The sequence below is a fragment of the Myodes glareolus genome, chromosome 2 (genome assembly GCF_982192425.1).
Source record: "Myodes glareolus chromosome 2, mMyoGla1.1, whole genome shotgun sequence".
Taxonomy (NCBI): Eukaryota; Metazoa; Chordata; class Mammalia; order Rodentia; family Cricetidae; genus Myodes; species Myodes glareolus.
The window spans coordinates 76903147-76915225 of NC_142027.1; the positions used below are offsets into that span (position 1 = coordinate 76903147).

The 12079-nt window shown below is 43.7% G+C and overlaps 1 protein-coding gene across 1 annotated transcript in view; it reads left to right on the forward strand.

Moving 5' to 3' along the window:
• The first annotated feature begins 6716 nt into the window (after positions 1-6716).
• The window catches only part of Bcl6 (BCL6 transcription repressor), a 50756-nt gene continuing 45393 nt past the window's right edge, over positions 6717-12079 (forward strand). The window contains exon 1 of the mRNA XM_087901885.1: positions 6717-6905. The gene's annotated coding sequence lies outside the window, so the exon portion shown is untranslated. The remainder of the gene's footprint in view (positions 6906-12079) is intronic.

Here is a 12079-nt window from a genome sequence, read left to right on the forward strand (position 1 = left end):
GACTATTTTTATTTATGTGTATGTGTCCATGTGAGTGTATGCTACATGTTTGCAATGTCCTTAGAAGCCAGAACTGGAGTTCTAGGCAGTCATGAGTCACCTGATTGAGATGCCAGGACCAAACTCAGGTCCTCTGGGAAAGTTGGGAGGCATATTGGATGCTAGCACATCCGTCTCTCCTGCCTCCTGTAAGCCTTTAGTAATACCTTGCTTAAACAGGCAGACTATGTACAATAAATGTAGAAATAACTTTTAGAAACTGTTGAATTTTTATACCTGACCTAATGCCAAAGTTTATTTATAGTTTATCATGTCCTCATACTTCTCATTCAATCTTGACAAAAACATACTGTTGACATGTTAGCAAACACCTACTGAGCACATATCAAGGGCTTGGCGAAGTTTCCTATTTCCCATCACTCCATTTGATTCTAGAAGAGGCAGATACTATTCCTGTTTTCATTTTTTAGATGAAAAAGTGTCTAAAACCCTCGGTTATATAACTTTTAGGCAAAAAGATCAATAAGAGGCATGTAAGATATATTTGATGTTGCCTTGAATCACCACTGCCAAAAGAAAACATTCAAATGTTGTGCGTGACTTGCAATCAGTATATATAAAAAGTAGGCAAGATAGAGCTAATCAATTGCGAATTTACGAATCTGTGTGTGCTTGTGTATATGTGCGTATCTGCATGTGTGTATATATGGATGTGTTTGTGGCTGTGTGTATATGTATGTGTGTATTTGTGTGTAACTATGTGTGTCTGTGTGTGTGTCTTTGCATGGGGGCATGTACTTGTTTGTATGTATGTATCTATATTTGTTTACACATGTATGTTTGTATATGTGTGTATATGTGTATTGTGTGCCTGTGTCTGTGTATATTGTGTGTCTCTATGTTTGTGTGTGCATGTGTCCGTGTGTCTATGCATGTGTGTGTTTGTACGTGTGTTTGTGTGTGTGTCTTGTGCATGTCTGTTTGTGTGTGCATTTGTGTATGCATCTGTTTGTGAGAGGGAGAGGGTGGTTAGTAGGCAGGATTGTGAACACATATTTAAACTACAGAAATAGTGTATTTATGGATGATAGATATTCCCTTCACAGAGAGACATGTACATGATCTCTGAGTGACATATTATTTATTGTGCACAAGGATTATTTATTGTGCACAAATGTGCAAGCTTTACACGACACAGAACACAGACACTGAGCCGGTCCCAAGCTAAACTTCACAGAATTCTAAATAAATGGTTGTATAAGCATATTTATATTTTATAACATAAGTAGATTTCCTCTGAAGTATACTTAAAAATTGTTCTTTTAATTTGTTTGTTTGGGGTTGCTGTTATTTTGTTTTTCAAGACAAGTTTGAAACAAGATTGTATAACAGCTTTGACTGTCCAGGAACTCACTATGTAGACAAAGCTGGCCTTGAATTCACAGAGATTTCCCTGTTTCTACTTCCTGAGTGCAGGGAAAGGGGGAAGGAATAAAGAGGACTCTTCAGTTTGGGGAAGTATGGGTACAGGTTTAAAATAGAAAGAGCTAAGTTCTTTAAATGGTCAAGACGTTGGGCACAGGATACTTTTATCTTCAGTGGAACTTTGAGCTTCTCAGAAAAAAACCCAATGTCCTGAAACCTAAAAACAGTGAACGGGGCTTCTGATTCCCCAAGGTTCAGATCAAGAGCCCAGCTCTTGCATGGAGGACAGCAAAACTGAGGGATGGAATGTCCATTACAAATTACCCCCAGAGTCTGGTCAATAACAATTTCTTTTGATGTCCTTTAAAAAACCTGGGATGCAGCCAGAAGAAAGGTGTCCAATAGGCTAAGCCAAGAGGGCAGGAAAATATCTACAGCTGATTTCATTTTTATAGCACTTAACTACTCCGAATCATAAGTGGAGGGCTGTCCAAATGTCTCCGCTCTGTCACGCAGGCTACATGGCCTCTGTTATTCTTGCATATCTGCATTCCCTAAACCCTACTCCAGAAAAGACTCCTGCAATCAGAAACAATGACATTCACATCTTAGCTGAGCCATGTAACAGCTGTGGCCAAACACAAGATACCTGGCCTCCCCACGTGCTTTTTGTCTTGGCCTCACCTCTGCCGGAGCACCCTAACTTACAAAGAACACATTCTTAACATCAAAGAACACAATGGCCTTAAAGGCACATTGGGAAGCAATCGTATCTCAAACCTAAGAGGTATGAGATGGAGAAGCAGCACAGTGGCTAAGAGGGCTCACTGTCCTACCAAAGGACTTGAGTTCGATTCCCAGCACCATATTACAAAATTGCAAGCAGTGAATGATGCAGGTGGATCCACAGAGACATCCCTGGACAGAGCCCCAAGGCCTTGCCTGGATCTTAAAATACGCCTCCACAATATAGTCAAGTATTTTCCCTGTGCTGTCTTGGTCCAACTCATTTATGTCTTCATATTAACTGCCTAGTTGGACTCTTTCTACTTTTGGGGGATATCTTTCTCTGCCTGTCCAGATCTTCTTAATCTCCCCAAGAAAGGAAAATATTGATTCTTCCTCCCATCATCGCAAGGTCAATCTGAGCCTTGCTGGCTATTATATTTGGACCCCATATCCGAACTGTTCCCTTGCCACGGATGCACGGTTCTTTGAGGTCAATAGTTTTGCTTTGCTTCAGTTGCCAATCAAATGCTAAGAGATAATGGAGCACTTCACACATGAGATCCCCTTTAATCTCTCACTTGGCAGAGGCAGAGGCTCACACAGGTTGAAAGGGTGTCTAAGTTTATAGCTGTGAAGTATGGAAGTCAAGTTGGACTCTCGGGTTCTGCGGTGCCGATCGTTCTCATGACCATATTCCCATACACTGCACAGGTGTAGAGCAGGCAACCCTCACTAACTGCGCTTTGATTAGCTGAAAGAATGGGTAGATGGGTGAGGAGCCTGCCAGTCTTCAAATCCGAGCCTGTCTCTCTTCCACACGGAGCCTCGTGTTCCTTCTAGGTAGTGACTGTGCAGTGAGCATCCCCTGAAGGAATTAGAAGGAGCCTGCTGTGTCTGGCTAGCCCTCAGCCTGTCCTGCAGCATTTGTGAGCAGGTTGCCATGTCCTGGACGGGTGGCACAGGAGAAAAGAATGCATCAGTCATTTGCTCTGTTCTTTGGGGACTCATCTTTGATAAGAATGGGAATAACTGGTGTTTTTCAAGCACAGGCACAACGATGCTGCCGAAAGAAGAAAGGTTATTTGAACCCAGAGAATGCTCAACAGAACGTGACAGGGGGCCATTAAGGTTAGCCTCATCCTGAGCAGGAATAAAGGACCCTCCAGAGAGGAAACAGAGCTCAAGAGCATGAAGAATAACCAGATGACTCACCCATCAAAATAGGAAGCTCACTCTGAAAAAGATGGCGGCACCAAGAATGCCTAAACCACAAAGATCCACTGAGGTCCTTACCACACTGGGGACTACGTGCTTGCTCTTGGTGCTTGTGGTGGCTGCACCCTGTCCGTCTGCCAGGGCGTCAAAGAGGTAGTGGAGCAGAATAGTAGGAAACCCTAAGACCTAGACTCACTCTGTCTTCCTCTAAACCAGCGCCTCTCAACCTTCTTAACGCTGTGATCCTTGAATACATTTGCTTGTGTTGTGGAGACCCCCCCAACCATAAATTATCTCATTCCTATTTCATAACTGTCATTTTGGTACTATTATGAATCCTAATGTGAACGTCTGATATGTGATACCCAAGTGGGGTCGTGAGCCACAGATTGAGAACCACTGCTCTAAACAAAGCTTCTCCCAGTCAGCAGCCATGCAAATGTTTGCAAAGGGGAGGCAATAACAGTTCTACCATCTCCTAATTCTGAAGAACAAGGTGTTGATACCTGTGAAGTACATGGACTAGTGACTGGCTTAGAGGAAATGTTCGGTAAAGGCTGGCTACTTTTGTGGTACTTTTAACTCTGTAAATTTAGACTGAAGTATTCAGCAAATCTCGGAAGGAAGAGACGATGTTTGTATCTCACCCAGGTCTGAGATAGGTGTACAGTACCATTTATCTTCCATATTCTAACACCTGCTGAGATGACGGTTGCCCGTCAGCGCAGAGACAGCCTCCCCTGAGCTGCTGTTTGTCACTGTTCTCTATAGCCACATTGCGAGTGGACTGAACACTCTGCTCTGGCTCTGTGAATTGCACCTTCAACTCGGAGGGGAGCAGGGAAGACCAGGCTTCTACAGTCATTAAATCATCTTCGTTTTTACTTAAACACAGCAGTAGATTTATCAGAACCCAAGACCTCTTTGTGGAACACAAAAATATTATTCTAACCTCAAAAGGAGATGCTTGAACAAAAGAATAAAATGCTGATTTAAAACACATTTTAAACATAAAAATATACTTTGGAGAAATAATAATTTTATACAGACAATTAACAGTCAAATGCTAGACTTAGCTTTCATGAAAAATTTCTGATTTTAAACTTTATAGATTTCTTTAAAACTATAAACATGCTTTAGCACAACCAATTTTTAAAATTTTAAAAGGTGAATAAGTGTTTCATAATTCCATTTATTTACTTTCATTCATTTTAGCTTGCCACCAAATGCTAAAGGTTTTAACTTGCCATATTTTCTATAAAATAACTTTAAATACAAGGACCCAATTAATATGGGAGATGCTTCTTGAACTGACAGGGGAGATAACCAAGTTAATTTTACAGGAATTTAGACAAGCGAAACAAGTCTATGGCACATCAGCAATAGTCATATTAGGGCTTACTGTTGAGTGAGACTCCAAATGAGTCGGAGACAGTTTAGAGAAGGTGGTAGTCGTGGTCAAAACAGAACAGGCCAAGCCTCAGCTCTATCACGTTGGCTACTCGCCTGACGGGCTCCACCATGTTCACCAAAAAAAAAAAACAAAAAAAAAAACAAAAAAAAACCAACCAAACCTATAAAGTTGCCAGAAAGCTGAGAACCAATCGTGTATGAAAACACTTGCAACACAAGTTAGATGTCGTTGGTACAATGGCGATTGCCCGACACATTTTAATCAAGATTTCAGTAGACTGTGTGTGTGCTGTATTTGTTTGCTTTTATACTGATATTGCTTCATACTGCCATCAACTTCAAAGCCAAAGGAGGCTGGCTCCTTTCTTCTCTCTGTAACAGTTTCTTTAGTGTCTTCAGGAAAGCACCCCAGCAAGGCTATGACACCCTACACACACTGGATGTGGTGTGTTGATAAAAGGCAAGAACGGCACCAAAAATAGGATTGGGAGATGTGTTCACTTCTGGTTTGATATCAAAGAGTTGTGTGAACTTAGACCAGGTGCTTGTCAACTTGGCCTCAAAACAACTTTCTTCTGGCAACTTTCCTCCAAAATGTGACAGGAACCTACTTCTATGGGTTCAGACTTTTAGACATAGGTTCAAGACCAGACAAGGAGGAAAAAAAAATCTGTAAAAGTGACTTTCAGGTGTTGGAGATGGTAACTATCCACAGCATGTCCAAATAGACGCAGCATTGGTCATCTGTTCACACAGCTCTTTAAAATTGAAACTTTAAATTTAAGCGAGTCAATCCAGCTCTTCTCCCCCGTGACAAACTATCGTTTTCACAACAGCCTTCGTCACTGATACCTAAGTCTGATGCCTGTCCACATTGTTTCTAGTCCTGGCAGTAGGCGTACTGCTTCATATATGATCTTTCCTTCTTCCTTCTCGTTCTGACCGTATGTCCATATGGTCAGGAGCTGAGATTGTAACTACAATGCAGAGTTACAGATTTGATTTTGATCTATTGGAGTCCCCTATGTCCCTACACATGATTACTAAATGATGCTGAACTGTGACAATATCTCTTCTTATAGTGAAGTCAGCAAAGAGCTCAAACGAATATTTTTGCTTGTCAGTCCAGCCTTTAATGGCTCAGCCCTCTTTCTAGTCCACAAGTTCAAATTCAAGCTGTTCCACCTCCCAGTTTGACTGAACATAGAAAGAGTTAACTTGAGAGACAGACTGTTCTCTAGAGACACCCCCAAACTGGATGCTTTCATAGAGGTGATAGGTTAGAGATTCAAACAGAGAATTTTTTTTGGTCTTTCACTTTCCTCTGAACCCAACGGCTTTTATGAGTCTCTAGCGGCACTAAATCTGACAAAGCCAACTCTAGAAGTAGGGGTGTGAGGCTGTATATTGGGATTATATATATATATATATATATATATATATATATATATATATATATATAAATGAGCTGTACAGCAACCCTGTTAGGAAAGAGAGAGAAATGACACACGGCTAGTTGAAGCTTAATGCTGACAACTCTGGGCTCTGGGATTCTGAGCCATGCAACGCAATTAAATAGAGATGGCAGCATTGTGGCTAAATAAATAAATAAATAATAAAAAGTCAGTAGAGGACACTGACATGCCCGAACCTGGGCTTGGCAAGCAGAAGTGAGCGAAATCACCTTGCTGGTATTTGCTATGGTTCCTCCTGATTGTCTGCTCAGTTCTCCCCCAGACCTTCTGAGAACCCCAAAGCCTCCCTGGTTTGTGCCTAGTTCGGTGCCCAGGCTCCACCAGGTTCTCCGGTCGTTTCATCCACTCCTTCTCTTGGCTGGCTGCCAGGTCTTACTCGAGATTTAAAAGGTTGCACTTCCTTAAAATGCAGCATTTCCCAATAGAACGTGCATCAATCGACTGGTTAATCACTCCTGCACTGCCCACGGGTGAGCACTAGGTAATGAGCTCTGACTTTGTCGTCTATGGGGCTGGCCTTTCCTTCCTCCGTCTGAGAATCAACTACCTGAGAGGAACTTCATGGGATTACCTGGAATGCAGCAGGGAGAACAGCTGGTCACGTCAGCAGAGGCATCCAGAGGTATCCGAAGCATCTCTCCAGATCTGGTAAGGTTGTGGAGTCTTGGTTTTAAAGTTCAGGGTTTGGAGAAGGACTCCGGAGTTAAAGCCTGGCGTAGTGATGGAAGGGTTTTCTGGCTAATGCTTGCCTCCCCGGGTCTTCAGAAAGCCCCAGTCGCCTCCTTTTTTGGATTCCCGTGGCTTACCTCGGGTTTGTGTTGGTCTGCTGGTCTGGTGGAGGAGTAACCTAGTCTAACCGATTATCTGCAGGGCAGCTGCCTGTGTGTGGATCAAGCCAGGCTTGGAACCCTTACGGGACTCACTTTGGCTTCAGACTGAACCCAAGTCTGGAAAGAAAGGCCTTTCCGTGTTAGGACTATACCTGAAAGGCTAGGCCCATGCTTGTCAAAGGAGATCAAGGTGTCAGGGCCTGGCTTGCTCTGGTGCTCTGATAGGAACCACAAATGGGTGGTGGCATCCCTACTCATAGAATAAGCTCGTGTTCTTGCTCCTGCCTGCTCCTGTCTGGTGTTGCCATGACCTACTCTGCTGGAAGGAAACCATTTGGCTCTAAACTAAATTAATTCTCATTAGGAGCCAACCATCCAAAGACTGCATCTCTCTCCTGTCGCCATCCCTCTCCTTCCTTACATCTGTCTTCCTTGTGTTTATTCCACGTGTTGAGTTGGGGGCCCTAAATGTTGAACATGGTCACCAGAGAAGCCCGAACACAAGGTCTGTGAATCTGTTTGCGGAAAGGGGGAAGTGAAAGTGCCCATTGGTTGGGTGGTGACATCAAAGAGAAGCCTCTGTGCCGTGCTGTGCTGTGCTGTGCTGTGCTGTGCTGAGCTGTGCTGAGCTGTGCTGTGCGGTGCGGTGCGGTGCGGTGCGGTGCTGTGCGGTGCTGTGCGGTGCTGTGCGGTGCTGTGCGGTGCTGTGCGGTGCGGTGCTGTGCTGTGCTGTGCTGTGCTGTGCTGTGCGGGGTGGCTGGGAGAGTTTGCTCAGAGAAGAATATGAAGTAACATAGCTTTCCAGGAAAGGGATGGTGCTTTCTTTGCATGCCCTGCATGTCCCAAACCATTCAAAGCCTTGGATACAAAGAGATCAACTTCATTCTGAGGAGAGACCTAAAGCCACTGAATAGCCATACTAGAATTACAAGTGATTCAAATGATGATATTCAAATGTTGTTCTGCTAACTCCTTTGGTCTCTAAACAGTAGGTTATAAAAGGATGAGTTTAAATATTATCACAATTTCCCAGAGAGGCCAGGATGTGAAATACCTTGGTCATAGATGGTAGTTACAAACATGGAATATACTATATACTTTCTTTATTTGGAATGCTTTTAATCTACACCAAGAACAAGGCTCTAGATCCTACAGTTTGGGCCCAATACCAAGGGAGAGGGTTATATTTTAAGTGTGGGTTGAAGATTCATTAGCCTACAATTATTTTCCTGATACCCAAACCAAAATCCTGCAAACTCAAGCCAGACCTTTTGACATTTCTTGGTTGTTATTTGTCGTAGCTGAGTGGCTAGCTATGTTTTAACCTGACTAGTAAGAAGGCTTTCTGGGATCAGTGTCCAGTTATAATTTTGCTGCTGTGGCCTGGGGATTGACCATAGGCAAGTTCATCTCTCTTGCTAGTGAGAGTGACAAGAGCTGGTCCACACGTACTCACACTTTCCTTAGCACAGATCACCCCCTGGGAGACTGTTGGAGTTCAGCCTGCTACTGTGGTCGCACCAGGGTATCTGTGAAAACAGTTCAGTTTAATGTGCCCACCTGTGGGGGAAATTTCCACTTCTTATCGATTAAGGCTGTGATTAGAGGACCATTTCTTCCATCTTGCCCTCTCTTGATCACTATCTGCATCATAAAATCAACCATGAGTGCAACCTTAGAGAGACGGTTGTGTAGTGGGATACACTTAGGTAGGAGTGCGAAACCCCAGGTTATTGCCAGGGTCCTGGAATCTTGGGCAAATGGCTCAGCTTTGCAACCAATAGTCTCCAGCTAGCTCATGAGAACTGGGCGACACAGTCTGGCACTGGATTGAGCTCTCTGTTCATCTACATTTTCTTCCCCATGCATAACTTTGTGTTTGTAGTGGGCCAATACATTAGCTTGAATTACTTTGGTCAAGATTCATCTTATTGTAAAGTGCATGTGTTTGTGTGTCTGTGTGTAGAAATGTACCCATGGGACTGCAAGTGCCTGCGGAGTCTAAAAGAGGGGGTCTGATCTCCTGAAGCTGGGGTTACAGGTGGTCGTGAGCTTCCTCGGTGTGGGTGCTGGGGACTGAACTAAGGTTCTCTGCAAGGTTAACTGCTGAGCCATTTCTCCACTCCCGTGCTGAACTTTTCCAAGGCAAGAAATCCTAAAGACCTAAGAAATTAATAAACAATATATACTAATAAATAATTTGTTTTTAAATAGTCATTCAATATGCAAAATTAGAGAACAACTAAATGGAATTTAAAATTACACTTCTTATTGTTTCATCATTCAAAGAATTCCACTGTGAACATCTTAGTGAACTTATTTTCAATGTTTTGCATATGCCAATTATATACACATGTATAATATATGCATGCATATATATATTTATACGCCACACATGATACAAACATGTATTCTTTTCTTTCTCTCACATTGGTATACCAAAGAATGTTTCAGGACTTGCGGCTGTGTGTCTGTGACCTTGTATCACGTATATAAGATCTGACTCCCATAACAAATTCTTATTTCTGTATCATTTATTGTGACTCCACTTTCCTGCTTGAGCTCTGACTGGTACAGGATCGACTTTGAAAGCATTAAGACAGTATATTACAAAATAGCTTCAGGGTTTAAAAAAAATGTCCTCCATTTCCCTACTATATTTAATATTTACCCCACATACACCGTACATGTCAGAGGTCATGCTAGGTGATTTATAGGTGTAAATATTACTTAATCCTACCTCCCTGGAGGGAAGTATATCGTTGTCCTCATTTACGGATGAGGAAACTGGGGTTTATGCAAGTTAGTTGGGCCAAAGTCACTAGCTAATGAGTGTCAAAAATCATGATTCAAACACAGGCAGCTTGCTTCCAAAGTCCACACCATGGATTCAAAGTTAAACCACTTCACTAGCACACTGATGCAGAGGGTCCTAACCTGCTGGGACACTGGCGGGCCCGAAGGCGCTTGCGCATACTCTGGACATGCTGATGCTCTGGAGCTGAGTTGTCAGATGAGGCATCAGCTATGGCAGAAGGAGGTTGTGAAGTCAAAAAGGCCCGGGAACGCACCCTGCAGGCCATGTGATCTTGGGTGTCTCGGTCACTACCTATTACTGTGAAGAGTCAATGTGATGAAGGGAACTTGGGAAAGAAAGCACTTCATTGGGGGCATGCTTAGAGTTCCGGAGGCTTAGGTTATGATCGTTATGGTGAGGAGCCCGGCAGCAGACCCACAGGCACGGCCCTGGAGCAGGAGCTGAGAGCTTGTGTTCGTTCTGCTGATCTGAAGGCAGGAGGATGAGAGCAACTTGGCATGGCGTGTCACCCGCAGTGACACTCCCCAGCAAAGCCACACCTCCTAATCCTTCATAAACAGTCCACCAACTGGGGACCAAGCATTCAAATGTACGAGCCTATGGAGCCATTCTTACGCAGACCACCACGCTGGCCACAGCATTGTCTTGTCTCAGCATCAGAACCTTACTGATGAGGGAGGGTTGTGTTGTCTACCGAGAAGGTAATGTATGAAAATACTAGGCATGTTTCCCATGGAATAGTACATTTGCATAATTTAACTGGCTGTCAGTTTGATCAGTGAAGGGCCCAATGGAGGCCTGGTCTTCAGTCTTGGTTGGAACACAGTAGCTATGAGATTTTGAAGATCTTGAAGGACTAGGCCCTCATCTTTTTGGAAGATCACCTGGTTGAACGAGGGCAGTGATTCTCAAGTTGTGGGCCAAGACACTTTTGGGTGTCAAACGACCCTTTTACAGGGCTCGTATGTCAGATAGCCTACATATCAGATATTTATATTATGATTCATAACAGTAGCAAAATTGCAGTTATGAAGCAGCAGTGAGAATGATGTTGTGGTTGGGGGGGAGGGTCACCACAACATGAGGAGCTGTATGACAGGTATACTTAGCCACTGCCCTAAGTGAAGGGATTTCTGGTGTTGAAGGTTTCGGAGAAGGGTGTGGTTTTTCCTCCACAGTTTCTCCCTCTAGCTGCCTCCTAGCTTCTCTACCTTAACCAGGTCCCCCATGAACCACTTCTCAGCCTTTAATCCAAAGCTGCCTTCAATGAACTCTTTCCTGGCCACATATTTACCCCATCCCCCACCTTTTGTTTCTGGTACAACTGTTAACAGCAATATCACACATATTTACTATTGAATTCATTGCTATTTCTGCTAGGAAAAGAGTCCACAAAAAGCAGTGGAGGCTAATAACAGACGCTTAGTGAATATCAAGCAAATAAATGAATAGAACAATTGACCAAAGACTTTTATCAAGGAGATACTGGATTTGGGTTAGGTGCCACATCACTGGCAGGGCCAGACTAAGAGAGATTCTGAACAGGGCTACTTAGGAGAAGGACCCAGAACAGAGCCTCAGAGAGGGGGTATTGGCACTGTGTAAGACTGGACCCTCTGGCTTTTCCCCGTCAATGTTTACCTTCCTGACATTATTTCTTCCAGAATATCATTGCTTTTCTCTTGTAAGTGATGGACCCCTGTGGTTGTTGGCGTAAAGGAAAGCTCATAGGGGGAGTCAGAGTCAGGGAACTGACTCTAGAGCTATGACGGTGATCTACCTCTAATCTCTCTGACCTTCATCTTGCACATCTACCAAAGCGGTCATGGCTTGCAATTCCCAGGGAACTGTTTGGAGTTCAAACCAGGTGAATAGCGGAAGGTGTTCCGCTCCCAAAGAGTTGGGTCACTGTAGTGATTGGTAGGATGAGTGAGTGTGAGGATACAAAGTTCCTCGGGTTCATCTCAGCAGAGAGGAAATGGGGAGGGGAGATCCAGACTTTAGCTAGTTGGGGGATCCTTCATCTATCTTTGGCTAGGAGAGTAATATAATGGGGGATGGGCAGTAGGGTAGAAGGCGCGCCTTCCTGAGGATGTGGTGAGTGTCCTTACAAGGTGCTCTTCCTTCCCTGCACACCAGGGATCGCTTCTCCTTTCATCTTTACATACATGCTC